Source organism: Pezoporus flaviventris, unplaced genomic scaffold (assembly GCF_033815535.1).
Source record: "Pezoporus flaviventris isolate CSIRO_AGI_PZ_B2104156 unplaced genomic scaffold, CSIRO_AGI_Pfla_v1 ptg000036l, whole genome shotgun sequence".
NCBI lineage: Eukaryota > Metazoa > Chordata > Aves > Psittaciformes > Psittacidae > Pezoporus > Pezoporus flaviventris.
In genome coordinates, this window is record NW_026892584.1 from 11,050,042 (window position 1) to 11,074,151 (window position 24,110).

Below are 24,110 nucleotides of genomic sequence, written 5' to 3' on the forward strand. Positions count from 1 at the left end.
TAAAAAAAGCAAGCTAAAGGCAGGCAGAATAACCTGCTCCCAAAGCCACTGTGAGAAGCTCAGCCTCAGAAATGTGCCAACTTTGACAGTCCTAGTGCTGTAAAGCACAGGAGGGGAATAGCGTACGGGCAGCATGGGTGCTGTCCCAGCAACTTCCTGCACTCTGCATGGGGAGGAGCCAGCCGGGGAGAGGGGAAGGTTTGGGAGGGCTGGGGGACTTGCATGATCTCAACTTCTGACTAGTTATCGGGGCTTAAGAGTGGCAGAAGTCATTGCTGAGAACTTCATTTTTTGCCTTGAATGTGTTCTGGTGTCCAAGCTGCTCATCAGTCAGCAAGAAGCCATGCCAAAAGCTGAGCCAGAAAAGGGGATTTCTGCAGTAAGGGGGCATCAAAAAGATCAGTTTGTTTGTCTGTCTTTCCCATCTACCTCTTGATGGCTTGTGGGCACCTTCAGCATTCACCAAAACCTTCTGGGAACCATTCACCCCAGGCAGCTCCAGCATTTCTGTCCCCAGCCCTGGGAACACCAGCTCTGTTTTCACTGCAGCAACTTCTCAGCACACACTCAGTATGCAGAGCTGATCACCCTAGGATGAGAGGGATCATTTGGATTTACCAGACCCAATGCTACCTCTTTCTTACATGTGCAAGCCAAGCTTTCTGAGGCTTCACATGTCTTTTGTTGCTCCAGACCACGTCAATTTTGGCATTTCTTTGCTAATAACGTACTCTTGGTCTCTGAGCTCAAGCAGCTAGCTCATTTGGGAATGGGCAAGGCTTTTCATTACTGAAGTGCCTCTTGTACCAAAGGGAAAGGACCAGTTTGTCCAGGCAACATGAATAATCCCAGGCAACCAGAGCTAGGCTTGCCGGCATGACCTCCAAGGCAGTATCTCCGTAAAAGCAAATGCAAAGGTGTCCTCCAGCCCCATTACGCAGAGCATTGGAGATTTATATGACTCATGCTAGGTATCAAAATGAGTGATTATGCTTTATGGATAATCTCTTGGTACTTTATTTCCCCCACTATGAAATTAGGATGATAGCTTGCTCTTATCTCACAGGTAAGCCAGAAAGATATATTAAAGTCCGGGTAATACTTGCAAAGGATGCAGACACTAGGCTGAGACCATCATGGAAACACCCAAACACTAAAGCCTAAGTTAAGACAATATTCTCTAAGTGGGAGACATCAATCTTGTGACAATGTTTAGTTACAGTGACTTTTATCTCTCAGGTGCCATCAACCACTTAATCATTGCATTTGATGGATGCTGGAGCAGCACAGCCACGATTGCTCATTGTCAGGCTGATACAGAGGTCACGGGCTTTGCTAAGCTTTGGATCAAAACCCCAAACATCCCCTGTCACGTCTGTCAGGTTTAAAAGAATAATAAATTTACTGATTTAACTTTAGTGCTGGGTAGTAGCTGGTGCCACCTTTATCTGTTTCTCCTGAGAAAATAAACCCAGCACCACCATCCCCACAGCAGCATGGTGATGCTGCAATATGCTGTTTATCTTCACAATGTGAGACAAAGGTCTGAAGGGAGGTGAGGGCAGGCACAAATTTGCCGGATGATTCAAAGGCTCTGCAACATCTCCCTTACCAGACTAAAGATGCTGGAAGTGGCCAGGTGCCTCTGAGCTTTGTGATGGGTGGTGAGACTGGTGAGCCAGATCCTGGATGCTTGCTGGAGCCTGACACAGTGTGGTAAGGACACTGTTCTTGCAATGGCAGAAAAAAAGGAATCACCATACTGTGCCTCACCCTTAACCCTTTAAAAACTATCATTCAGTCTACAGCATTATAACTAGCCCAGACAGTTTAAGAAAGGTGCAAGCAGCAGCCACAGATAAACCATCTCCAATCCTAGCTGTTAATATAATATTTTAAAATTCCCCTTTCCCCACTTTAGTTAGCATTTGATATCATGAAGTTGTTGATGCCACCGTTTCCTGCATTCCCTCCTTCCCCCATTCTCTTTTGAATCTAGCTGTATTCTTGGAGAAGTCCAAGATGATCGCTGAACTGTACCACATGTCCAGATCAGAAACTGACAGAGAAACATGAGGATGAAGCCAGAGGAAGAGCAGATGGGACAGGGGAGATGGGAGGCTGGGACTGGTGAGGAGGTACAAGCATGACAGAGATGGAGGGAGCACTGTGGACTTTATTCTCTGGCTGCAGGAGCATCAACATTGAAATCTCTGCTTGGATCTGGTTTTGTTGACAGAAAATCCACTGCCTGAATGTGGGGGGTTGGAAGCAGTTTACCTGTTACATTCCCTGTACTATCTCAGGAACATAACTCCACAGGCTGGAGCAGTTGTAGTATATCTGCCTGTCTCTTATCTAATGTGTAACCTCCTGGACTGAAGACATAATGTACTGTCTATCCCTTCTGTGATAAAAATAAAGCATATAAAAACACACACACACACAATCCCAGGCCAAAAATTCTCTTAGGGGAACATACTGTGACTAGATAAGAAGGTACTAGCTGGCACGTAGTTACCTCTTTGCTTCCTAACTGGGACACTCAGAGAATGGGTGGAGTTGGGGCTGGTGGGGGCCACAGGAGGAGAGTGGGGAGAGATGTCATGGGATGGATAGAAAGAGAGAAAAAAGCATTGTGGGGAATAGCTCAAGGAAGAAGAAATCAAAAGCAGATGACTATACTCAAGGCTTTTGTAGTCCCGTCAGCCAGTTTTAAATCTGACTTCTTTGGAACTGTGGCAGCAACCCCTGCTAACATGCCCTGAGGGACCAAACAGGGGGTCTTCAGGGCTCAGAGCACCACATGAAATAAAAACAGCTCTTGGAGGATCAGCACATGTGTCATGTGTGACACTGTGTCTTCCTGGTGCTCGACCCACCACACTTCCTGAAGGTCAACCTTTCTGGTGGGAGATAACTTGATCTCTTCTGGGGCTGATTTTTCTGCCTTTCTTTGTCACTGATTCCCTTCAGTGGTCCTGCGTAAATTTCCTTATTACCCTATTGCAACATTTTCTGCCGAATGACGGGTGTGACTTGCATCACCTCCTGGGCACGTGGGGAGGCTCTGCCGCCAGGTCCTGAGAGCTGTGTTTGACACGTCAGAGGCTGGTGGGACCCAGAAAACACTGAAGGAAAGAGAGCTTTGAAGGAAAGATGGGAGTGAAAGAGAAGGAAAACCAGAGGATCAGCACGACTGCGAACCAAGCCTTGCTGGAGCTCCCAAACCCAGCTTAATTAGGGTCACCAAATGCAAACCCACTGCTCAGTTTTTCACTCCCTCTTGGTTCTATTTGTATATGCAAAGCAATATAATGGATGATGGAGAATTGCAGTCCTAATCAATACTTATAGTCAGTATTAACACAGGAGTTCAAAACCGGTCAGAGTCATACCAGTGCTTCCTATCAGCACTTTCTGCTGGCCCCACAGTCTGGCAGCATGCGAGGCAGCAGCAGACCCCATGCTATGCTTTTGTACCACTCTGCATCCAGCAGCTCCCCCCTAATTCCTCCCTTCCACAACATTTCCTGCACTTGAGCACCTTCAAAGAGAGCAATTCTTAAAAGTCCAGTGGCTTGATTCAATTTTCACTTTATCTTGCCTTTGGACATGAGGACAGAGACACCCCGCCTCTGCCTTGATGCTCCCTGTGAGGGAGGCCAACAGTGCCGATACCCTGTCAAGGATGCATTTTACAGGCTTATGCACAGCTCAGCTTGCAGGAGGATGCCGGCTGCCTGAAAGATCACCAAACACAGGTATGGCTCTTTGGAAACATTTTCACAACTAACTGGCTTAGCCAGTGGAGTAAACCATGCATTTCCCCAAAAATGGCAACTCATTTTCTCTTTGATGGATGGGCTCAAGTCTTGAGTCAGAGCAAAAAGATAAAATCTGTGGAAGACCCAGTGCTTTAGAGGAATGTAAAAATCGTTATTTCCGTATTTTTATGAAAAAGTTCATTCAAATTTTAAGAACTGTGCCAGGATGGAGTAGCAAAACATTTGGTTCTGAAAATGTCAATATTACGTATTTGGACATTTTCTGTGTTTGTTTTTTTTAAACAAACAAAACAAAACATTGAAATTTATACTGGCTTTGCAAAAAATGTCAGTTCCATCAAAATGACATTTTGCCATGAGAAACTGGTTTATTCTTTTTTTTTTCCCTCCTTTTGCTGACTGCTTGCACTGAACTCTTCAGAAAAAGTGGCTGCATATTAGGAACAATCACTTTGTGTGCAGGCGCATTTGCACATGCAAAACCATCTTTGCTGGTGTCAGTTGTCGGTGCCTGCACAGGAACCAGCCCATCAGGAAAGTGCAGCCCCTGCTCCTGGAGCCTCTGTCTTCAACTTCCTCAGGTTGAGTCAAGGAGCTTGTGACCAGCTCAGGAAATAAATTCAAGCATCCTCAGCCACACGGACCAGCCTTCCCCAGAGGGAGATGCAGCCTTTTACACCTGTGCTGCCAGATCCAGTGCTGGTACCAGCCAGGCCCTGCTGCTGCCCTGCGGTAAAGCTATCTAGCCAGTGGACCCTAAGGCAGGGCCAAATATGAGCTTGCCCTGGGCACTCTGGCAGGAGGCTGTGAGAAAGGACAGCTCCGGGGCAATCATTAACACAGGTTGCACTGGGGACACCAGTTGTCAGACCGTTTGAGTCAGTGAAGCGTACTTCCCATGGGAACTCATAGTCCTGGCTAACTTGAGGCAGGACCAATTAGAGGAGGCAGTAAGTACACTTAGCATGCTCAGAAAAATACATCTAAAGCTGTTTATACACATTCCTTTGGACCAGTCAGCAACAAATATGTCCTTACAGCTGTTCTGTCCTTTCCTCTTCCCCTCTCTCTGTGCTGCTTCAAAAATAAAAGTTGCTCACCTCACCTAACCCTTGCTGGGTTTACTCCTGTTCACTCCCAAGTCCACCAGGTCTAGTGTCCCACCAGCCCCTCGACTGGTGAGCTTCCTGCAGACTTCCAACCGTTGCATTTCTCCTAGCTCCCCCCAAAACTTTCATAACGAAATAGGATACAAGAGGAAACAGGCTTGCATATTTCCTTGTTGTTGAGGAGCTGGTATGCAATACCAAGTCACCTCCATCACTTCTGCCTACCTTCGTCATCAGGTTGGGGTTTTGCGCACATAGTGCAATTAATCAGTACTAATAGCACATTGACATCCATTACCAAGGCGGTAATGGCCATGGGGGACTTCTATGTAATGAGGATGATCTCAGGTGATGGGGCCATGGCCACAGGAATAGTTTGCAGGAAACAGAGAATCCAGATCTCATGTCCCAGACTGTTGCCCTAGGCACAGGGTTGTTCCTCTTCCTCACTGATATGACGCTTGATTTGGCCTGCATGAGCGTGATCAGTCATGTCAGCTGCATGGCACTTTTCCTATTTTCCAGCTGGGGGACTGAGGCTTTTGTAAGAGGACTCCAACTGAATGGTTATGCAGCATTAATAGGCTTTCATCCTAAAACAAAATGTTTCTACTAAGTTAAGTTCCATGGTGGACCAAGACTTAGTTTCACAAAAAAAAAAAGTGAGGAACTGTAATCTGGAGTCACTGAAGATCAGAAGGATTTTCTCTTCAATACCAGATAAAACCTGAATATGACTTAAATCTCTGTGGGGGAAAAAAACACACCAAACTTTCTTATCAGGTCAGGTCTGGTTGAACGTATTTACTTTATATTTTTTATTACGTAATGCACCACATTATAAAAAGTTATTTCAGGATTAAAAAAAGAAACATAACTTTTCATCCTAAAAATGTTTCAAGACATTTGGAGTTTTGACAGGACTGCACTCTCTAAAAGAAAACCCACTATTCGCGCATTTCCCCTACCAGCTCTTTGGCAATTCTGTGCATGACACAACAGAAGTGTTGAAGTGAACTACCAACTGCCCCAAGGTTTGCACTAACAAAACCCAACTCTCGTGTCCCCTTCCCAGCACCAGTCACAAGGACATGGTCACATGAGACTGGAAGAGGATGTAGAAATCTGAAGATGTGCTTGGTCAGCTCTACTTCTGGCCTATTTGGTTGTCATTGTCTGTTTTACGGACCCTGTGGCTCTCTCCCTGTTGGTTCAGTATGATGGCTGGGGGTTTGCAGCATCATGCTCTCCCCAGACATCAGTCTGCAGTGTCTCACTCTACCTGTGCTGCCTTGTTATGAATCCCGAAGTTACCAGCCAGCAAAGACAGAAGAGGGTGGTCAGGCACAAAGAGATGCAGTGAGAGGTGCTGTCTTTACTGTTCTCTTACTGCTTCAGATGGTATTCTGAATGCCACTGCTTCCCCTCACAAAGGCAGCTCGTACAGGGCTGGGATAAAATGAGTGTGGAGCAGAAATGCCTGTACATGTTCCTCTCCTCCCAGGTTTGTAAAGATCAGTCTCTTGAGTCAAGCTACTTCAGAGAGGTACTGGAAGACAGAAGACAGCTGATGGATATGCCCTAAAGGGACAACAAGAAGCCCAGTGGCCAAAAGGCCATGCATCACACACAACCAGGAAAGAGGTATTTGGTCCTGGAGACTTGTGCCTCCAGGGCAGGGCAGGCAAGAGGCAGCATGCCTCTCCCACAGCTGACAGGTATGGGGAAGGCTCTTTGGTTTCCAAAGCTTTCTCCTACCAGTGCAGCTGCTCCCAGAGCATCTGCATGATTAAATGACTTCCTGATATCTCCCATCAAGCTGGAGACCATCTCAGAGGAAGCCACTAGGTGCTGAGGCCACAGGTCCAAGCTTCTGCTGAAGCCACAGGGTCCAAGAAGCCTCTGCCAAACTCAAGGAGGCTGAGCCAGAGCATCTGGCTAAAACAGGCACATGCACTTGCACGCATGCCCACACACACAAAGGCAATTCTCAGAACTGAGACAATATTTGCTCAGAATATTTTAAAGCTTAATTCCAGTGATCACAGTGGCTTTGTGAGCACATCTCACTAATGGAGTGCTTCCAGGCTTTATCTGATCAACCCTCTCCACCTTCCCTCATGCTTGTACAGCAGAGCAGAACCTAATGAGCTGGGTATGACTCAATGCCTCAGTTTCTGGTCCATAAAGTGGGAAGCCCATGGCCTGGATGAAAATAAAGATATTCTCCTATGTGTGTGTTTAGGGCTATAAGGGTAACATGAGGAAAGATTTGGTGGAAGGGGTAGGCAGGACCAGATGTGCTCAGATGAGCAAGAAAGGATGATATTGTGGTCAAAATGCAAGACTGGACATCTGTATTAACTGATTGGCTTTGTTGCAACCAACACTGTCCAGGAAAGCAGATGGCAATGTATGCCACAGCAAACCTTATAGCCATCCTGCAGGAGCACCTTTGAGGTAGGAAAACCATTCAGTCACTGTGAAAGTAAGCAAACAGCAGTCTTGCTGGAAAGCTCTGCTTTCAGTGAAACCAATGTGATTAATGCCTTTCCTTGAAAATTTTCAATTCTTTTCCTTTTATTGGAAATTTGAAAAGACTTAAAGTGAAACATCTTCAACAGCTGAAAACATATCTTTCATTTTCCAATGGAACCTGTAAATTTCCATGGAATAAGTCAATGAAAACAAACATTTTGTCACTCACATCAACATTTTCCAGGGAGGAGGGAGAGGAGAAGGGGAAACATTATTTTTGACAAGGTCTACTGATTGGCAGAGCGCTTTAATAAATAGATCAGCCCAGGGTGCAGGACTCCAGTCCACATGGCAGAACTGTTGGTCCTTGAAAGGCTGATAGAGATCTTGTTGGCTGAGTTTCACCCTGTGGTTGACAGAGCATTAGCTAAATACAGGATACAGGCAACCAGTCCTGCTGAGAATGACTGGGTGCCAAACCAATGGCTGGCAAGATCTCTAAAGGCTTAATGACAGAACGCAAATGCTCGCATAGAGACAAGACCATCAGAGAATTTGCTAGCTGAGGAACTGCAGGCTAGCCACATACCATAACACAAGTTTGCTCTCTAGGAGTGAGCAAAAAATAAATAATAATCATAAAAAAAGACAAGTTCTGCTCTGCAAATATTTCCAAGGTGGATACAACCTTCCTCCAAGGAAGCAAATCCAACATTAAACATCAGGAGAATAAATCAGCTGCAGGGACTGGCAAAAGGCTGAGAATCTAAATTACAGCAAGGTCAAGAGGAAGCAGGGGGCTGCTCAGAAGGAGCCAGAGGGAGAAATTCAGCACATCTGGTAGGTACAAAGCAATGCCCTTCCGGCAGACTCAGCCCCCAGCCCACCCCTATGCTGTGCCTAGAGCTCAGCAGAGGGAACAACACCCTCAGAGGCGGCCACAGGGAGGTCCTGTCTGAGGGAAATCTGTCTGCGAGAGGGTGGAGGGAGGAAAAGGGAAAAAAAAAAGCAGGTGAATAAATGAGAAGCATTAGGGTCTGTGCAGCTCGTGCAGCTGCCTGAGCAGCCAGGAGCGGCTGCCCCTGATGGCTCAGGGGATGCTCTCCTGCTTTGGAGACAGAGGTGGTCATGGCACGTTTCTTTGGCGTGCCTGTGTGCATGTCACCAGCATGGCTGCGCAGCCCTTGGTATGGCCAGCTCCATCATGGACCTCGCGTGAGAGCTCTGGGGCAGTAATGCATGGCCCCACCATAAGGGGCAATGCACTTTGACAGTCCTCTTCTTCCCAGGGCTCCCTGGGACCTAAAAATCAATACAGGGAATCCTTAAAGCTTCCCTAAGTGTCCCTGGGGAGCAGGCAGGCCTGAGCACTGGCTCAGCAGAGAAGGAAGTCCAGGTGGATTGCTGGAGAGGAAAATAAAAGAGTAGAGCAGTCGATTTTTCTGTTGATTTGAAGACATTTGCCAATCAATCATCCTTTGGATGCGTAATGGGTGGGTTACAGCCAAAAAATATGTTTACAAGAAAACATCCAGAAAAAGCTATAAGCCCTGAATGTACATGTAGAGGCAAGCAGAAAACCAGGACAAGGAGCAGGAAAAATAAGAATAGAAAAGGTTTTGTTGGAGAAAAAAGTAGGTCAGGGAATGATGATGTTCTGGGGGATGTGTGGAGGCACAACTAGATGGCATTGCAATGCTGAGCCTCCCCGGGCCGTGGAACCACCAGAAGTTAAATGATTGGGCTCCTCTGGAAGTGTCACCACTGTTTGCACTCTGGTGGGGTAAGTTCTGCTCTGCTGGGGTTCAGCTAAGCACCCTCATGGGGTGCTTTGATTTGTTCTTGTTTGAATGACCGAGAACAATTCTCAGACCTCCTTCTGGGTTTAGATTTGAGTTTGTCACAATATATAAAAAAGAGAAATTCAAACATTGATCCCAAATACCCCAAAGACTGGAGAAATATTATCAACATTTACAAGTATTCCATTAGTATCTGAAGACAGTGTAAGTTCCTTTTAACAGTGCATCTGTTACATGAATTTTTGTTTCTTTTTTTGCTATTATTTGCTTTGAGGGGGACATGGATGGACAATAAAAAGAACAATAATATGTATTCAGGCTGCATCAAATCTGGAGTTCTTAAGCAGAAGCTTGTACCTGACAGTGGGAAAGAAGGTGCTGGAGGCCTTGCAGATGGAAGCTCCTTTGTGATGTACAGGAGAAAGCCTTTTCCTAGGTCCCAAGGGAGCAAACATTGATGTTCTGTTTCCATCCCACTGATCCCAGATGTAGGTGTTGGTACAGTGACAAGGTGCTGTCACCCAGCTCAGACTGACACCAGGAATGGATCATTTCTCCCCCTATCTTCAATCCAGCTGTGAACTAGTTCAAGGTATAGGAACACCAGGATGAGAATAGCATGCATATTTAAACATATAGAAACATATAGAGCAATCGATGTATTGTTTATATAGGAATAGACATTTACATTACCTTTTCATTCAGCTGTAGCTCACACTGCCAACCTCCACTTAGCCCATCCTGCAATGACCCACTGAAACAGCAGCTCAGGTGAGCACTTTGCTCCAAGGTTTGGAGGAAGAGGGGTGCTGCCGACACAGGAGGAAGCCAGCTGGGGTCAAAATCCAGCTTGAAAAGCTTATAAAGAAGCATTTGTAAGTTCTCCAGAGTGGATTTAAAGCTGGCTGTGGATGTAGTGGATGTAATGACTAAGGCTGCGATCCTCAAAGGTATTTAGGCATTTGATTCTCCAGTCAAGCCAAACCTTTGAGGATCTGTGCTCCCGCACAAAGGTTTTCTACCTAGACAAGCATGAATAATAGCTTGGGCAAAAGCGCCAGCCACGTGGCTGACACTACCCACCACACCCCCTCCCCAAAATGGATATGGTCCTAATAAGTGGCTTAGATGCTCCAGGCAGGTGGGTCCTAATTCCCAAAAGATTCTTGAAACTGCATGGGTTTGCCACATTTCCTACTGTTTGCTCATCTCTGCCTTTGCGAGCTCAGTCATCCCTCCAGCCTCCTTTTCCCATGGCAAGGCTGATGTTCTGTGGCACTAAGAAAGGCAGGGAGCCTTTCTGGGAAGACAGAAAGATGCAGGGAAATGCAGAAACTAAGGAAAGACCAGTTCAGTGAAGGGACTCAACCAAAGAGCTGCTCTAAGGCAGGATGATAGGTGCATCTTGGGGATGGGGAGAGTCATTAAAGTGCACATGCAATGGAAACATTTTAATTATGGGTGGCTGTTGCCTCCTTTAGTCAAATATACCATTTGCCTGAAGCTGACATGTCCCTGCCCTGAAACGTGGAACATTTCGTCTTCAACTGCTTTTATCAGGAAGTATTTCTTGGGAGAAAGGAGAGAGAGGGACTGAATGATGCTGTTTAGCTGGTGTTTAGGACATTGGCCATACTTCAAATCCCTGTTCTTCCTGGTTCAGAATGATCTCAAAAAGCTCTGTGAGCAGAAAAAAAGTGAGACTGGGAGGTGATGGTTTAAAAATGCTGCATTGGAATGTTTAAAATATGTCAAAACCTCTTCTTTTTCTTTTTCCTTTTTTTTTTTCTGTGGGAAATTCATCAAACCTGACACTTTCCATGAAGAGCTCTGGCTCTTAATGGATCAGTATATTTGGACACCCCTGAATCCCCCTCTCCACCACCATTTCAGCCAAATATTCTTGGCTGGTTCTAATTATACAGCCATATATTTTTATACGCACATACATCCAGTGTGTACACATGAAGGCTCAGTAATCATGGATCAGACGGGGAGGAAAGTGTTGATAAGACCTTAGCTGCTCAAAAAGGAGTCTGAGAGCCCCCTCCCCCCCCCCCCCCCCTTTCACCTCACTCTCCGAGGAAAAGCCCAGCACCAGGAACTGGGGGCTCTGCAGATGGCAGCCACGTGCACTGGCTGCTCGACGTTTCTGCACTTCTCTAGTGCCCTCCTCAGGTTTTGCAGTTCACCTTCCTCTGGATGTGAGGTTTGCATCTGGCCCTGCTGTCTCACTGCCAGGCACCCAGGACCCTTGCGGGAAGGTGAGAATTGGTCCTTTCTGCACGTAGCAAGAAGCTAGGGAACCTGAGAAGCCCAGGGAAGGTGATGTCCTCAATGATGAAACGCATCATCAGGAGCTTCAGGCCTTGGGGGTGTGCACACAACCTAGAGCCTCAAGACCTGGGATCACCAGTGAGAGCTCAGGGCACTCAGCACCCAACAGGATGCATCCAGCATCTCTCGGGATCAACCCACAGTCCAGGGCTGCCTGACAGGGCTGATAGGAGGCATTACCTAAGCCCAGTGCTGCTGATTATGTTTCAGTGGAGCTTTCTACACCACGTGCACCGAGAGTGACCCTTTTGAGGAATGGGAGTAGGAGAAAGGGTTTTCACTGCAAATGATGAAATGGTTAAAATTGAGAGCAAACAGGCCACCCAGCTCTCCCTTTAACCCTCCTGCACCAGCAGAGACCCAGGGGCCAGCCAGATCTACCAGTTCTAGGAAATGATTTTTTAAAAAAACAGACATACACACACGGTGGGTGGGGGAAAGACCAATCTATTTTCACAAGAATCTGTCCTTGATTAGAGCAGAAGCATGGCAGTGGGGAAAGAACCGATTATTCAGCAGCGAGTTCAGAGAACAAATAAAAAAGAAAAAAAAAAGGCATATTTGTTCAGGGTGTGATAGAGAGACTTCCAAAGCGCATGGAGACAATTGGAAATTACATCTATTGAAGCAGAGGCATTTGCTGCTCAGGGTGAGGAATCAAAGGGCAAGTCCCAGGGAGGCAAGAGGGTGGGGTGGCCACCCCTGGGTGGCCAGTGACAGACAGGCTTGAGCGTGTGACCTCTCATAAAATCCTTCCAGGGGGCTTTCGCATATTGTGTGGAGCATAAGCCGATTTCCACACACAGAGGCTCCTAATGAAGATGTCCTTCAGGAGGCAAGGGGAGGAGACTGGGTAATGAAACCAGCCTGTTTGCCAAGCAGACGCTTCCCCCCACTGAAGGTGGCATGCATGAATAATGGGAAATGTGAAGGGATGGGAAAAAATGCTGCTGACCTCAATGCCATATCATAAAAAAAAAAAGGACTCTCTATACATTAAATCCAAACTACCCAAACACCAGAGGCTCGAAGGAAGGTCAAGGGTCTGCACACCCCCAGTTTCTTATTGCAGACCAATAGAAGCTGGGCAGCTTCCCCCAGCTGGTTCGCAGAGTGCCTCTAGTTAAGAAGCAGTTATCTGCCTCAGATTGACCTGGCCAGAGTTTGAACCAATCTGAACAGAGATTTATTAACCCTCGCAGGCAGGGATCAATAAATAGCTTCCTCTCAAGCAGGCAAACTGCCTGAAATACAAAAACATGAAACGAGCCCACCACCAATCTGCTCTCCCCTGTCCAATAAAATGATGCTCTAATTCCCCAACAGACAGCAATTTCTAATTTCTATAGTGTTTTGAAGCCAACTGTAATATTCATATCTAATTACAGGGCCCTGGATCACTGCCATGCAGAATATGGTTGTTAACAACATGATATGTGCACTTCTCTGGGGTCATTTGGAAACTATCTGTACTTAAAACCTCGCCATCTCCTCTGCTAAGTGTATGCTGGTCACTCAGTCTTACCACATTGTAAAGGGCAAGGTACACCAGTGAGATTTATGTGCGGGAGAAGAAAGAGCAGATGATGTTCTTCAGGGACAAAGCCACGCTGTGTTTCATCTCTCTGATTACCTACCCTGCTAGAAAGAGAGTAGAGATAAGGTTAAAAGCTGGGCAGAATAAAAGATTTTAGCTGCAGTTTGAGATTTATATTTTTTTATAGAAACTTCAGTGGAAGAAGGGGTGAAGGTTTACTCAAAACAACCCATTTTTCAGACAAAATTCAAAACTACAGGTCTGGCATGCTTGGTCGAGAGGGAAAACTGTGGCTAGGAAAAGGTGGTGAAAAGAAAGATGGTCTAAAAACCAAGGTGCTACATGATCTTTTCCATTAGCCCCAGTGAGCAGTTCCACTTGCTTTTGAAAAAGTCACAATTATTAGATTCTTATTTGTATTCACACTGCATTTTGATATTTCCTAGCCATGTCTTTAAACAAAAAGGTGAAGCTCCTGGCTCAAAAAGTCCCTGAGCTACAAACCTCTAGAGGTTTTCACACAGTCTGCATTGGAGACTCAGTGCTCCTCTGCTTTGAAGCTCTCATGTACATTTGCTGTTCGTCACAGGCGATTGCTTGGTGCGGACCTTCACACTGAGTCATCCCTAACTTCGTATTTCCCAATCCTTTCCTACATATCATCATTCTTATTCATTGACTCCCATTTCTCATAATTCTGTTTACAAATCCTCCTGTCTGACTCTAACACATCTCCATCTCCAAAATACAATATACTCTATCTTAGAGAAGTTGAAGAGCTGGTGCAAGTGGAAACCATCAGCAATAGCTGCCTGCTATTCACTCTTCAGAGGTTACACAGTGGTGCAGCAACATAAGAAAACCCTCTCTGGTAAATCAGATCACAGTTTTTTACAGTCAGTGTTTTAAGATGTATTCAAGCCGCAGCTAGAGCTTGGCAGGGAAGACTTTCCCCTTCTCATAAAAGCTTTTGAAATTTCAACTGATTTTCCTCTCGACATCAGAAATAAAACTGGAAGAAAATCTCAAAAATGTTCACAGACCACCAGAAAAAAACAAAAATAAATCAAAGCAAAACAAAAATTGACATACATAAAAATAATCTTCAAATATTTGATTTTGACCTTTTTTCTCTTTGTTTAATTTCTTTTATCTAGTAAAAATTAAGTTTGGTTAATGTTATTTTAATGTAAAAAAGCCACAAACCTCTACTCATTAAAAATAAAAGCGGGGGGGGGTGGGGTGGTTTTAGAAGACTTATAACCTTTGTGTAAGCTGGAAAATCAGGTGAAACCATCCCATTTCCCACCATTTCAGTTTGAACATATTTGCCTTTGTGGCAGAAAAAAAACATGTAAAATAATTTTTCCAACCAGCTCTAGCAATTATTTCATGTTTTTTTTTAACGCTTTTCAAGGTGAGAGATGCACCAAAATAAAATTCTGACCTTGCTCATCCCTCAAACTGGTTGGACTTGAGGGTGTCAGTTACCCCAAAGAAACTGGTGAGCCCAAGAGTGTTGATGGGGGAAAGAGAGAAGATTTGAACTGAACCTGAGCAAAAACAATTGTGCCAACAAGGGAGGTTTATCCCTTCTTTCCTGAAGCTGGCTGGTCCTGCTGCAGAAAATCTCCAAAAGCAAGAGGATACAGCACAGAGCCAGGAGACAAAAGTGGCTGGTTGACCTTGAACAAGCATCAAATTCAGCAGAGGCTTGGAGGACAATAGGGGAGCCAGGAGATGTGGTGCTTGCTCTGACAATGGATGTAGTATTCTTTTCCAGTGGATAAATAATGCTGCTTTCTAGCAATTTCCATCAGCTTTCCAGCATTTTTTCATCAGTGTTCAGTTCTCAATGGGATGTCTGACACTTACCCTGTAAAGTCTAAAAACTGATCAGTTCAGGGCATAAAGGTTGAGGAAAAGAAAATAGTCAACAGATAGCACGCAAGGCAGCTGCAGTGCTGATGTAAGGGAGAGTTTGCGAGATAGCTGCTGAGTGATGGGACAGTGGCATGGCAGTCATTTCTCCTTCAGCAGAGCTGGTAAATGGAGACAGAACATATCCAGACTTGCACTTGAGGGCTTCCAGGATTCATTTGCCCTGACATCTTCTGCCAGAAATAGGAGACATTCTGAAAACCACATCTCTGTCAAAAGGCCATTGCTGCATCACTTCAGCTTCACTGCATGCCTCTTCCCTTCACTACCCTTTTCTGTGATAAAGGCCCATATCAACCCTTCTGGCCATTGCTGAGGAGGTATCCACATGCCTTCTCAACCACAACTAAAAGTGGCTGGGATAGAAGCAACAACTAGCAGAAGAAATTTTGAGGCCCGTCTTACATGGAAGATCAGGTTCTTATTGCAGCAGCTCCTTTGGCCATTAAAAACAATCAGGATTTCAGGGTCTGACAAGGTTCACTTGCACAACCCCTACTTACACTAGTGGGACTAGTAGCCTTATGGTGAACATGCAACATACGAAAGGTAAAGACCTTTTGGGTGGGTGGTACAGAGCTCAGTCAACTGTCAGCCTCACTGAAGGCAGGACTGCATGTAGGAGAAAGCATTTAAGAGACATTCAGCAAACCCACCAAATTTGCTGGGATCATTTTGCATGTTGCCTGCTCAGTGGAGACCATAATGAAAAACAGGAAACCTCCCAAACTTCATAAGAACATAAATGCCATATTACATAAGACCAAATGTCCAAGCAGTGCAGTATTTTGGGTCTGACAGTAGCTGGCAGTGGGTATGTAGGGAAGAATGCAAAGAATAGGGCATAGACAGATATTTAGCTTCTAGGAAATAACAGTATGGGGACCAAGCAGAAATGGGTATCCGTATCCCTTACAGATATCGCGACACATTAGGAAGCCTCCTCCTACCCTGGAGAGAGAGAAAAAAAAAAAGTTACTCAGGGAAATGTGCCTAGTGGCAGTGAAGAAAACATTATAAATGACTTGGAGCCTGGCTCCAGCTAAATACGGGGCAAGACATTCATCTAGCCTGTGCCTCAGTTCCCACTAAGAGATAGACATGTTGCATCACCACGGGATGGAGACAATGAAACCATGTCATGACTGAAAAGTCCTGAGATGCAAAGGATGAGGACTAGATGGGGCAGTTCCAGATGGGTAGGCTGTGTGGGTGTCCCCTTTCAGTCACTTTCCCTTTGGCGCCTGGGTTTTAGTCCCAGTGACTTGGTAGCATTGCAAAGACATTGTTCATTACACAAGTAACTCACAATTGCCATACATTGTATGTTATTTCCTTTCCCTTACTCACTCTTTCTTCTTTTTAAGAAAGATAAAAACAGCTGCCCTCATCCAGGCAAGAGAAGGACACAAGGCTTTTGGCATGCAGTCAAAATGAATGAATCATATTTGCACTCAAGTTGTTATTAATCTGGGGCTGAAACTCACCTGGAGGAATGATTCAACTGAGTGACGCATGGTGGGTAAATTTGGGAAGTTCCTCAAAGCACCTGAACACATACAGGGAAAAGACATCTAATAAATGCCCTGCCGACATCTCACCTAGCTGTAATATCAAACGTGATTAAGTAACACAAAAGCCTGAGCTCTCCCTACCCAGCCCATTTCTTAGCTGATAACAAGTTAGATGTGCTGCAGATGGAAAAACAGAATTTTCATCCTTCTAGACCTAACTCACTAAAACCAGGAAACAGGGCTTCTACTATCATATTACACTTCAGCATCTTACTCCTACCTGTAGCACCAGACCATGCCCAAACTGCTTACAAGCAGAATAAGAAAGGCAAAGTTGTCAAGCGAAGAGCTGAGGCATATGCTTCAGTGCTTTCAGCAAAGTCCAAGGGACACGTGAGAGCCCTCCACCCAGTTTCACACCGCTGTGCAGCCATCTACTGAGAACATCCTTGCAGGTGCTGCTGGGTCTAAAGACCCCTGCTAGCCCTTTCTGTCCATGGGAAATCATCATGACTAAATAGATATAGTGATTTGGTTTTGGTAAACACCTTGCTGATAGATGGGGAGGGAGCATAATGCCTGAAAAGGCAAACTATTCTCTAAACTGCAACCAATTTGTGGCACTGCTAGACCCTTTTCCCCCAAAGTAAAATGGGCATTAGAGTCATCCAGATATTAGAGGAATCTCAGCTCAGCTATAGATAATACCAAGCATCACTTTCTGGTTTTAGGTGGACTATTCTAAGTACTTCTAAACCAGCATGCTTTGGAATCCCAAAATGCATCTTCGCTGTTGAGCATGCCAAGGTTAGCAAGCCAGTTCGTGTAGGGGAGGACCAGAGCCAAGACCCCCTGAAAACAACCAGACAATAGTTTGTCTGTCTGAAACTACTGCACTCAGGATCTGAACTTGTGCCTTTGTTGAAGATGCTGTGGGCAGCCTCAGTGTATCTGGCTCAATACACACGATTTAAAAAAAGTCTAAAGGTTGGTATAAGGTCAGACAGTCTAGCAAAGGCTTACTGGCTTTAAAGCCTAGGAACTTATAGGAAGCTGTATGAACAGACACTGCTGTCTGTTCCATCTCTCTTGATGGGATATGCTGTAAGACAAGATTAGGCTGTACTGCATGTTTTCATGTGCCTTGTTTCTTGAATTTTCCTCTGAGATTCACTCTGCATGAGCATATATAGCAGTAATTCTGGAAGAGAACAGAGTTAAGGTTATTTTGACAGTATAGCACAAACCTTTAAACTTCCTACTTTTCAGAAGTTTAAATTTGCATTAATTTTTCATATCCTGCTGAGGATTTATCCACTATGCATTCTGGAACAATATGAGACACCGTTAGGCAATGTTAACTTTGCGCTGAAGTTTTTGGCGTAAGATACTGTATGCTCTAACCTATTTGCAAATCAAAAGCCAATGCTTTGCACACTTCAGTTAAAAGCCAGAGGCAGCCTGCCCCACTAGAAAGGTCACTAGATTAGGACTCAAGGGAACTCTTCGAAGTTTTGCCACTGATTTACTGCTCAGTCTTGGCCAAGTCATTGCTTTTCTTTGTGCCTCTAGTTTTCCTCCCATTCTTTGTGTTTTCTATTCAGGCTGCAAGTTGTTTAGGGCAGGAGCAGCCCTCTCGTTACATGCTGGTCCTGTGCCTCATACAGTTTCCCCCCCCCCCCCCCCCCCCCAGCTGGATTATGCCTACAAGAGGCTACTGCAACACAAAGAATTCAGAGCCTTAACAGTTTAAAAGAACTTGGTTTTCACCCCCAGGATCTTCAGTCTCTCTTGCCTGCTTCCTTAGCAAAAAGCTTTTCAGAGAAGGTACCAGCCACCAAGTCCCCAGTCAAAGGGTTAAAATAACCAACTCCGTTAGATAAAGAGGAGAAAGGTGTAAGAGGAACTCAGATCGTATGCAAACTAGGTACTAGTTAATCAATAGTACTCAAAGGTGAAGGCCATACGGAAGAGCCAGGAATCATTGCACAAGTTAAGCAAAGTTTAGCAAGCCTGATAAAGCAAAGCGTTAACTATTTTCTGTGAAAAGTTCCACCTTTCCTCTAACCTAGCTCTGGAACAGGGACCACATAGACCCATCTTCTCTGTGACTGACTCATGCACTAACGGGTTCAGTGGAAGTTTTGAGACCAGCCCATGGATAATGCCTCTTTATTGCCCTGACTGTTCATATACTACATGTTACGTATAATTCTCCTATTCATCGGACTCTTGATCCAAACTTTTCTGGTAAAAGGGCTTGTGGGCAGTTTACTTTCTGTCCAATGACTTCATTGCAAAGGATTTTTCTTCTCTGTTGAGCTTGCCATGTGCAAGCTTTCCTTCCTCTTGTTTCCCTCCTCTTGTTTCCCAGTTTCTGGAAATAATTTGTGGTTTGGAAATGGAAATGCCCTCGTAGGCTTCAAAGAGCTTAAAGCCTGCTGTACCAGATCAGTTCATTGGATCCATTTAATCTGCTCTTCTCTTTCCAGCCATGATCAATACCTGGTACTTCAGAAAACAACACAACTTTGTAGTTGCAGCAGAACACCAGCTTTAGACAGAGTCCCTTCTCTGAATGGGTGAGAAGCTGCTAAAGGATCCTTTCCACTTTCATCCTGAACTGCCCCAGATCTTCTGGGAGGGTTACTCAAGGAATCAACTAAAGGGCAGAGACCCCCTACAAAGATAAAGAGACTTAAGGGGGACCAAGCACATTGAAACATCTCAAAAGAGGGCTTCCCAAAACATAGCAAAACAAACACAGCTCAACCCCTTCCAGGACTGACTTGGCTTGCTTTCCCTGTTCAAAGAAGTTGGCAAGCAAATCTTTATTGTAAGAGACAGAACAGAAGCTGGAGGGGAGGTACTGAAATCTGGGGATAATTCACAAAATCCTGATCTGTGGTGTAGAAAGAAACTAGTGTTATATATCCATCATTTGTACTTCTTTTGTTCTTGCTGCTAGATTTAAACTGATATAAGCAATCTATCAATGATCACATCTCATTTTCAGCTAACATCTTTCCTGGCTGTTTTTAAATTAATGGGAAGCAGGTATAACCTGTGCAGACAGTTTTTGGTTTGCTCATTCATGTCAAAGTGGTCTTGTGCTTCAACACCTATCCTACACTCTGGAGCAGGAGTATTTTTTTTTAATAAAGCAAAATTTAGTATTGCAATGATATCAGATTTGGTCTCTTAAAAGTCTGCCATTTTCCTTAAAGACACCACGATCCTGCTCCGGCTTGGTGACTATACTCTCATGCCTCATCTTTTACCATGGTCAACAACTAGTGGCAAAGCTGTGTAAGTTGGACTTTGTTCTTTATCTCTGAAGACTTGGCAGAGAACCATCAGGCCAACCAGCTGCATTTATTTCAATTTGAGCCAGGCTTTGCCTGCATTCATGCCTGCAATGGGTGCACATAACCAAGGCCACCACTCTTGGGATGAGGGAAACTTCAATCAGAGGACATCTGCCAGAGGAAATGGTGGAATGTGTGGTGTTACGTTGCCACCTTGTGGAGAGCTCCCAGTGGAGATGAATGAAGAAAGATGGCTGACTAACGAGTTGTGGACTGTCACATGCCCCAAGAACATCTCCCCCTTGTTGCATGCCCACGGCTGGCTAAGCACTTGTACCCTTGCAGTGACTGTATGGGCCACTACACATTGCTGTTACTTCTCCTCCAAGTGACAAGGCATGGCAGCTCCATGCAAGGCCTGTAGGTCCTATGTATGGGCAACATCAACCCATTGCTTTCATGCCTAGATTTTCAGACTTGATACTAAAGTTTTGTGTAGATGCAGCCAAAGTGTAACAAGTCTGGTCCTAGGTCAGCCTTCAGGGCGTAGAAGCCCATGTCATCACAGTTGCCACTAGCTTTTGTGGATAGCAGTGCTGCTGTCCACAAAAGAAGAGCATAGCTAAGCAATCTGAGTCCAGGCCTCTACAAGCTTGAGAAGAGAATGAAGGAAAATGTATTTCCTTTCGTTAAGTGCAGAAAAAGCCTCTGGTGGCAATGCTTTTTATATTAGTGGTGTCCCCAGAGAGGTTCAAATATACAAACCCACAACATGCTCCTCCTGTTTGTGTGATGGAGTACTGCGTTGACAGACTGGAAGAGAATTACTGACAAGTGCTACCATGTGGAGTCTTACAGTGATGCCATGTATTGATTTCCATCTGGTGATGATGTGCACTTTTGCGATTGCATTGACACCATTCTCTCTCTTAAGAATCTGCAGACTAAGTTTTGGAGTGAAAAGAATTAGCATTGTTAGTTACTTATTCAGTACTAGAGGATGTCTGTGACTTTGTGAGCCCTTTACAATTACAATGAGGAAAAAAAGGGCAAAACCTGAAATCACAGGTACCTGCCCCAAGGCCCTTAGCAAGAGAAATTAATCATGACAGAGCAAGACAGGCAAACCCTGAGAAGATGGGTTCCAAGAGCAGCAATATATGAAAAGTGTGACACGTGGATAAGTCTTTATTGCCTATGCATCATGTTGGAGAACAGTGCCAGCTGTCCTACCAGGTTTTCCACTGCCAGCCCATCCTATATTAAACATCTGGAACTAAATAAGCAAATCCCTCAGATTTGGGGAACATGGCAGATCACCCTTAGAAGTATCTGAAGCGTAGGCTGAAGTTTTCAAGAACTTGAGAGGGAAAGAGTCTTTGATTTCAAGGAAATCTGATACCTCCTCAAAGAAAGGATCACACTCTTTGAAATGCAAGATATGGACAACTATGGAGATGCTGGCCAACAACAACAGGACATGAATGCTGACATCTCTTGATGGGAATAAAGGCAGTAAATTTGAGCTCCAGAGGTTTGTGATGGGACTTTTGCTAAGCTCCAGCTGCCAGTAAATTCAGCTTCTGTTAGACCTACAGAGACGTGAAATTGCTTTGGTACTTAGGAGAAGCACAGATTGTTACCTTTCTTTGGACAAAGGCCTATGTTGATAAAGGCAAAGACACTAGCAGAGTATGTTTGGTTTTCTCCAAGGCATATGATTTGATATCTCATGAGATCTTAGTTAAGAAACAAATACTTTGCACTGTGTAGATATTATAAGGCATGTATTAGACTTAACCAACATGTTTCAGAGACAACTTTTAACACATAGTTATTAATGGGGAAGCAATATAATGAATGGGACCATAATTAGCAAGATGCTTTAGAAAAGTGGGTAGTCCAATAAGGTTGGAATTTTCAGCTTACCTGCTTAAATTATCACAATTCAATATGTGCATCTTACTAGAGGCAAGTGAAACATATCACACCTGACAATAAAGGCTGAGAGTCAACCCCACCCATCTCCTGCCCATATAGAGACATACAAACTAAGAGCCTAACTGGCCTAGCCTTCCTCTACAGTCAATGGAGAAAAAATGGCACTCTGGGGGTTAGGGGTGGGTGGAAATATGGCTGAAGTTAGGAGGGCTGAAGCCAAGCCCCTACAGGAGGGCAGACCTCTGTCCTGCAAAGCTGTGCATAAAGAACATAAAAATTAACTACCTCAGCATGAGATTTTGTTGCAGAGTTTGATGACTTATGTGATACTTAGGTGTGTCAAAAAGGGATTCTCACATATGAAAAAGGAAGTGGTTTTGTCCATGGGTTGGCCACTGTTAAACCCATTGGAAGAATTTTATCTTCAGTCTTGGCATTCCCAGTTCAGGAAAGATCTCAGAGTTCAACCTAAAGCCACAAAAAAATGATCTTGCAAGAGAAAACAAGTCTTGCAATGCAATGAGTATGTAACTTAAATCTACTGTGATTAGTCAAAAAGTGACTTGATATTTTTATATGTAGGTACTTTTGCATGCAAAAGACACCTTACCAACCTTTCAAGATTTTCAGCCAGAGACCTAAAAGGATTCAGAAAAAATTCAGGCTGATGTTAGACAAATGCAACTCTGAAGGAGGATATGATTTCCTTGCTGTGCAGGTAGTTTAATATTAGAGATGTAATGAAATCACAAGCCATTTGGAGTTTGTCAGATGCAAATGGACATTTTAGCACTTTGACACATATGATTACATGGGAGTACTTAAGAGCATGTTTTAAGTTTCACTTAAGTTTAAGAGCATGTGTTTGGGCAATTACTGCAGAGCAGCTGATATATGGTAGTTAATCAACTTAAGGTAACTCATTCTTGGTTCAATATACTTCATAAAATATTCACTACAGCTCCTACAAAAAAATCTGCAATTGATCTACACTCCAGGAGAAAAATATAGAGGCACACAGTCTGTTCTTACCTAGAGAGCAAAGGAATAGAAGCCTGAATTAGAAATTATGGGATATTAGAAAAAAAAAATCCAAGCTGTACATATTTATATCAAAGCAGTAGAAGTCGCTTCTGGAAAGTGAGGGTGGACAGCTCCATCATTTCAGACTTAGTCTTCTGCACTAAAGTAGCTCCCCAGTCTCTTGAAAAACCCTCCTGGGATACCCAACTTCATTTTGTAGTCTTAGACATCCTTATAAACACTAAAATAATGTCTGCCTGAAGAAGCAGCTCTGATGGATGGAAACTCTCCTTTGTTTGAGCCAATGGTCTGGAAAAACCTAAAGGCTAAATTTAATTTCAATGGCAGTTGTCATGTCCTTACAGTTAAACCAGCAACAAATGCCAGTTTCACACACTTCCCTCTTTTCATAGGCTGCTTTTTAAGCCCCCCAAGCCCTACAAGCCCTTCCTATTCTCTTCCTTCATGGCTGAGCCTCCAGCCTTTTTCAGATAATCTCAACAAAACAGTTCCACGTTCACTACACATAAATCTGTGCAACTCTGCAAGTTGATCATGCGGGGACAACATAAAATAAATGGAATTGAATACCAAGTTGACACAGAGGAGATGCCTGTCCTTGAATATATTATTCATTTCCATATTTAATTCATTATGTTTCTCCTCCGCCCTCCCCCCTTTTTTATTTCTTCCCCCCTTCAATTTATACAGAGCTGCAACACATTTTCCAGCCTGCTGTGCTGGAATGCTGCAGTGTCAAGGGACTTTGCAGTTAAATGTAAGACCTTGTTGTCATATTGTACACTGGCCCTTCATCCTCAGGAAATCAACAGCTCCAAGTTAGATAACAACTGGTAAATCATCGTCTTTGCTGAGCATTTGCAAAGGCAGATAGGGGGGAAGGAAGGAGGTTTCTTTAGAGCAGGAAAAGAAAGAAACATCTCTCTTAAGGGATTAAGAACTTCTCTGAACACCCACTTTTGAAGTCTCCTCCTAAATCTTTGTCTTTCCTGATACTGACATTTCTTGTCCTGCTTTTTGAGTTGGAAGAAGATATCTGTCTGGGGATCACAGCAGGGTGTGAAAGACAGAGGAGATGTGAATCAGGAGGAGGAAAAGATGCCTTTTTGGGGGGTAGAGCTGGAAAGGGATGGGGAGGAAATGGGTCCAGATCCAGAAGCCAGTTTCATTTTGTATTCAGCAATGATCATTCATTATTCAATAAGGGTTAATCTTGTCTGGAAAGCCCATGGGAGGAAGCATACACTGGTTGGTTGCAGGGACCGGATAAGATGACTTAATACAACATGTGTTCTTTTCTAGCTCTGATTC

The 24,110-nt window shown here is 44.4% G+C and overlaps 2 long non-coding RNA genes across 3 annotated transcripts in view; both read right to left on the bottom strand.

Moving 5' to 3' along the window:
- Positions 1 to 235: 235 nt before the first annotated feature.
- LOC133274755 (uncharacterized) overlaps positions 236 to 24,110 on the bottom strand; it is a 132,682-nt gene continuing 108,807 nt past the window's right edge. Inside the window, exons 1-3 of one of the 2 annotated variants that reach the window (XR_009745235.1) lie at positions 9,871 to 9,985; positions 3,003 to 3,146; positions 236 to 374 (exon numbers count right to left, since the gene is read on the bottom strand). This is a non-coding gene — a long non-coding RNA (uncharacterized LOC133274755). Of the gene's footprint in view, positions 375 to 3,002; positions 3,147 to 9,870; positions 9,986 to 24,110 lie in introns of those variants that run through there. The other variant, XR_009745236.1, reaches the window with a different exon arrangement.
- LOC133274754 (uncharacterized) overlaps positions 14,782 to 24,110 on the bottom strand; it is a 31,375-nt gene continuing 22,046 nt past the window's right edge. Inside the window, exons 2-3 of the long non-coding RNA XR_009745234.1 lie at positions 16,480 to 16,541; positions 14,782 to 15,943 (exon numbers count right to left, since the gene is read on the bottom strand). This is a non-coding gene — a long non-coding RNA (uncharacterized LOC133274754). The remainder of the gene's footprint in view (positions 15,944 to 16,479; positions 16,542 to 24,110) is intronic.